At 44.7% G+C, this 6,063-nt stretch overlaps 1 protein-coding gene across 9 annotated transcripts in view; it reads right to left on the bottom strand.

The window, feature by feature from the left end:
- The window catches only part of AGAP1 (ArfGAP with GTPase domain, ankyrin repeat and PH domain 1), a 647,020-nt gene that overhangs the window by 315,393 nt on the left and 325,564 nt on the right, over window positions 1-6,063 (bottom strand). The window lies entirely within an intron of this gene.

The following is a 6,063-nucleotide window of genomic DNA, read 5'->3' on the forward strand; positions in this document are numbered from 1 at the left end:
GGACTGTCGGCAGGAAAACTGTCTTCCAAATGTTTGGTCGCAAGGCTCCAAAGTTCCTCTTCCATCGGAGCCGTTTTTTTCCTAACTCCAACACAGCTGTGAGCCCTCCGATTTCAATTAATGCCTCGGCCCTTCTCCTATCAATCACTGGGGGCTATAAATCCCTGATCTTTCTCATTAGCTCCACCGCGCAGAGCTCCTCCAGCAACATACCTTGCCTCGGTCCTGTAAATTATTAGGCAGGAGACGCGGGGAAGGAAGGAAGCTCCCTCTCCGAGATGCCATGAATGATTGGAACAGATCGGGGGTGCCCGGGCAAGCTGCGCTCAGAACTGATTTACTCTTCCCTTAGATAAAAAAAAGACCCGAACACAACAAACAACCTCCCGAGAATCATTCTGACAGCAGATCTCTTTGAGCCTGCTTATTTGCCTTAAAACTAGTAATGACCTGTCTTTATTAATATTACAAAGTTTTATGGGCAAAATCCAATTTTCTGTGGGAAAAAATATGTTCAGCTGTCTCTGCCAATAGCATCTTTGGCAGGTGCCTGTAGCTATTAATATATATTTTTTAAACTAAAATTCCCAAATTATTTTTTTTAAAGCTTAAAATGAGCTTCAGACTGAAATTAAAAAGGGGCTACTAAGGCAGCTTTAGGAAACTGTGAAAGGCAAAAGGAAGGCCCTCCCTGGACAGCTGAAGCCTTCTCATGTTTGGGGAAGAAGATGCCCACCCCAGCTCCTGGGAGTAACTAGGCAGGAGTGACTGGCGGTGCTCTTCCAAGCAGCTGACTCCTGGAAGCCCGTCCTCCTTTCTGGGGACCCATTCCTTGGGTGGGTGGGGGCACTAGGTAATGGGAGGTCAGTCTCATGGAAGCCTGGCCTGTTTTACAAGGTGAGCAACTGAATTAACCACAGTCCAACAAACCAATTGCCAGCAACAGCCTCCCCTGGGACCCCCATATCACAGCCCATTCCTTCTCAGATGACTCCTCCCTCCTGGGCCTGAGAAAAGTCCACAGAGGAAGAGGGTGACAAATCAGCTCGCTGACCGTATTGGTGGCTGCAGTGCAGACCCTCCCGTTTTCCATCATATCCACTTTATGCCTAATTTAATTAACTGTATCTTTCAAATTAAAATTGATGTAGCGCATTAAGTCATTTCCATCTTTGGGAGGCACGGTCGATATGTTACTGCTTATTTCACCTAAATGAACTGATTTGTACAGAATTTGAGGGGAGTTTGGCCAGAGGTGCACTTTCTGCCCATAACAGGACTGCCACCTGGTGGATGGCCCTTCTATGATGGCAATGGAGACGCAGAACCAACGTCCCTTCTGTGATTTACTGGATTAGAGCAGGGGTAAACATGAAGTTATGGGGACCCTGTCTCATTTTATAAATGAGGAAACTGAGGCCCAAAATCTTCAGTGACTTGTCCAAAGTCACAAAGGCAGGAAGCGACAGATATGAGGGCTGGACATGGCTTCTCCAGCCTTGGTCACACCGCCACACTGATGCCAGAGGAAAGCACATGTCATAGGATTCTTATCCCCTATGATGACCTGCCCTCTGTAGTCAATTGGACTTGTCCAAAGATTCAGCTAATTTAGCTGAAAGGCCTCCTCTCCCCTTTTTATATTCTCTACAAGGAAAGTTAAGTATTTATTAAACTATGATTACTCTGCATCCTGCATTATGCTAACAACCATCAACAGTCCCTGCCTTCAAGGAGTGTCTTTCTAATAAATGACTTAGTGACAAGAGGTAATGTGAGAGGAAAAATGCTTTAGTGGGGTGGGGGACATAGAGGGTTCCTTTAGAAAGCAGCCCCTTGAGCCAAGTCTTCAGGGAAATGAGGGAATTCTATGAGGCAGAGCTTTTTTTGGGGGGGGGGGGCTTTCTCAGGCAGGAGGAAGAATCAGTTTAAAGGCAGAGAGATGGGAGATAGAGTGGAGTGTGCAAGGACCACCAATTAGACCCACAAAACAGGATCTTAAGACTCTAGAAGAGAATGACAGATAAAAAGAAGGGCAAGCTGGGAAGAAGCTGAATGGTGAAAGGTTCTGAATGCCAAACTGGAGCTACATTGGATCTTGAATAGAATAGGAAGCCATTGGAGTTTTCCTGGTAGGGGGATGATTGAAGAATGATGTGGGACTGGGAGTTCAGCTGGAGCTGTTGATCCAGACCAGGGAATCATCAACATAGATTGTGGAGAGGAAAGGGTCCAGAAGATAGTCTTTGGAGACACAAAGAGTGGGGGTAAAGACCCAGCCAAGGAAACTGAGGAGGGTCAGAGGGAGAAGGGGAACCAGAAGAAAGTAGATACACAAGACCTAGAGAGAAATGGCCATCTGGTAAGTGAGCATCAAAGGCTGTCAACAGGTCAAGGAGAATGGCGACAGAGAAAAGGGTCAAGACTCTGGCAACTCATTTGCCATCTACTGGTTCTGTGAAGAGAGTTCTTTACACTCAATTGGTTTTTGGAAAACAGGCAGTCTTATAGAAACGTCATATATGGAAGAAGAGGTCTAATAACTCCATCATCTGGGTGATAAGTGCTAAAAAATCCATCTCTGAAAACTCCTAGAATAGGCCTGGGCTATTGCCTGGATTTTAAAAAAGACATCTGGAGTCATGAGAAGGACCTCAAAGGTTTGAAGCCAGGGGTGCCAGAGAGGAAGACTCTTCTCTTCCTCCAAAAGGTAGATCATCTGCCAATGTCCTAAGATCAGGAGGGCAGAAGCCTGGATTCCTTCCTCCCTAAGAATCACCCCAGTTCTATTCAAGAGTTACCAGACAACATTGTGAGGTGATCAACCTTGATGGATGCAGCTCCTCTTGGCTGTTCAGAGAGCTAGAACAATCCTATTAGACCAATTATGGATGATACTATCCCCATCCAGAGGAAGAAAAACAAAACAAAAACAAAAAGTCTACAGAAAGTGAATGAATACTACATTCACTTTTTAAAAATTTTCTGTTGTTTCTTTCCTATCCCATGATTTTCTTTCTATTCCCTTAATCCTAATTCCTCATACAGCAAGTGAGTAATCCATAAATATGTTAAAACACAGATGTGTTATATACAATATTAACTTAATTGTTTGCTTCTGAGGGAAAGGGGGGTGGGAAGAGGGTGGAAGGAAATTACGTAACTTAAAAACATGCATATGCACAAGGATGAATTAATCTTTCATAACATGTAATTGGAAAAACAAAATATCAATTGGAAAAAAGAATAGAATATTAAAGAGTTCACTGGATGGGAAAAGAAGAATTGTTCGAATAAGAGTTCTCTGTTGAGAATGGATAAAGAAAATAAGTATATAGGAGATAGAGAAGGGAAAGCTGAAGGAAGGAAAGGAAGGGCAAATGAGAGAGAACATTAGTGAAAGAAAAGGAAAGCAAAAAGTGAATGAAGATCAGAGGGAGGGAAGACAAGGAGGAGGAAGAAAGAGAAAAGAAAAGAAGGAAAGCTACAATATTATCTATCACCTCTAAAGAAAGAGAGCAAAAGAAAATTAGTGCATCAGAGACCAATAAATAGTACAGGGAGGGCAAGAAATCAGAGCTGCTCATCAATGCTCCCGATGTCTTCTTGAAGAGACTGGAAGACTACAGTAACAAATGGGGCAGTGGTGTTTGCACAAGTTGGGTTATAAAGTCCAAAGACTCTCATTTGTTTTTCCTTTTTTTCCCCCTTATTCTCCTTCAAGGTCCAGAGGCAGCCAGGGACTTCCTTAAAAGCTTAGCCATTTCAATGAACTGCTTAGATAAAATATTTAACATCCCCTGCAGGTGAAGAAGGAAGACTCGAGTTAGTTGCCTGGACTGAGTTTGGCCACTTTTTCTCCAGGGGTGATTTGTTTCCAGTGTATTAGAGGAGTTCTGGGTCGAGTCCTCTCTCCATCTGCCTGGCTGGTTTAATCCATCTGGGGAAAAGTCCAGGCAAGGCTGACCAGTCCACTAGCAAGAAGAGAACACCAGTCAAACATTCCAGACCATCCTCCATACATTGTAGGAACAATGGATGCAGAATAAAAAATGTGAGCATTCTAAATGGGAAAAGAGCTAATCTTGACAACCAGAGTCCCCATTTAAGCGGAGTAATTAAAATTGTTATTAGGAGGCTCACAATTGCAATTACCTTAGTCTGCTCCAAGAGAACGCCTTTATCTTTTTCAGTAACACTTGATTTCAATCAGAGCTTTCAAATGAACTTATCTCGCTCTTCCCCAGTCAAGTCTGAGTAGGACGCAGATGCAATCACAAAATAATCACCAACAGTTTTGTATCCGCTGGTAAAGGACGGAGATGAACAAGAGACAGACCCACAGTGTCAGAGAAACAATCAAACCGAGAACCCGATGAGGCGCTCAAATGAGCGCCTTAATGTCTCGGTGAAGTGGGGTTGGGAGTGGGGGGGGGTCGCGAAGGCTGAGGGAACGTTTAGCCTCCTCATGAATGTCAGACTCACTTGCTTATTGGAGACATGGCTTTATTCTTTTGTGGTTCAAAAAGAAATGGAGCAGACTACAAAAAAAGGAGGAAGACATACTAACAGCCCACATTTCCTCTGAGCTTAAAAGGTAAGTAATTTGTCACAGGGCTAATAAGTGTCAGAGGCAGGATTTGAACCTACATGAAGTCACTTAAATCTGGTTGCCTCAGTTTCCTCATGTGTAAAATAAGCTAGAAGAGAAATGAGTATCTCTGCCAAGAAAATTCCAAATGGGACCACGGGGAGTAGGACGTGACTACAACAGCCCGATAAGCACCACTTCCTAATTTCAAGGCAGATGGGGCCTCTCCCAGGTGTGCCATGGGGGCAGTCGTACCCCCCAGAGCCTATCTCATCCAACCTGCTCATTGGCAGCTGAGTCTGAGGACATCAAGAGCTGGCAAAGTGAAGTCACCTGCCCAAATCGTGAGGTCATGCATCACAGATTTGAACAAAGGTCTTGGGACTCCAAATCTTGGTCTCCTTCCCCTGGGCCATGATGATACACCCTGATCCTAAAGCACCATCAGCCATCTGTGCCAGGCTCGAGACTGGTCTAAATCACCAGAAAATTGGCAAATTGACCTCAGAGAGTTGAGGATTCCTGAGGCCGAGAACTCCGCAGTTTCAGACCTTGCAGTAGGAGCAGGTCCACAAAAAGGTGCAGAGATGCCCGCTTACCTTTACTCCTTTAAAGACTAACATTCCCCATATTAAATGATGCTACTGTACTGTGAGGACTAATGAGGAAAGGAGCACACACAGCAATGAGAGATCGAAATGCCAACAACTGAATGTCTCTCTCCTCATGTAGGAACAAACCAAGCGGCCCCTCCCCCCAGATGCCCCTTTGTACCTGCCCTTCATTGCTCCACCCCCCCAAGTCTCTTGGTCCATTTGGAGAAAGGATAGGAGACTTAGTAGCCACTGGACTACAGGTCAGATGCCACAAACCTTGGTTTTCTCATCTGGAAAAGGGGGATAATTAAACTTGCCCATCCTGTCCCCACAAATGTCATAATGAGCTCTATCATTATAGGTTCAGAATATTACAAGACATCTCACCATTTGCCACATGTTCAACCCCTCCCAGATTTAGGCTCTGAATTTAGAAAGGATCAAGAGCCTCTGCTCCCCAGACTTTGGTTCTCTCTTGCTATGAAACATTCCACTGCTATTTTTGTTTTTGGCTCTTTTTAGTTTCTTCTACATTGTGCTGACAAAGCCTCAGAGCTGCTTAGACCCAGAGTCCAATGCCTTGATAACCAGGACCCAGACCCCTTATTTTAACTTGAACATGAGACCCAATCCCGTGGCAGCAGTGACCTTTTCTCTAATACAAACCAGGACTAGCAAGTCCATGGCAGGGTCAGACACCACTTGCTGGCCAAAGGAGGCACAGCACACAGATACAGTGAAGCCCCCCCCCCCATCCAAGCCCATGAGAAACTGAGGTCTTGCTCCCCAAATTGCTCATCTATTTGTACCTTCTTGCTGGGTGGCCTGTAACATAAGGATCACTTGAAAGGATCGCTTCTGTTCCTTCATTAAGTC

Source organism: Macrotis lagotis, chromosome 5 (genome assembly GCF_037893015.1).
Source record: "Macrotis lagotis isolate mMagLag1 chromosome 5, bilby.v1.9.chrom.fasta, whole genome shotgun sequence".
In the NCBI taxonomy this organism is placed as follows: domain Eukaryota; kingdom Metazoa; phylum Chordata; class Mammalia; order Peramelemorphia; family Peramelidae; genus Macrotis; species Macrotis lagotis.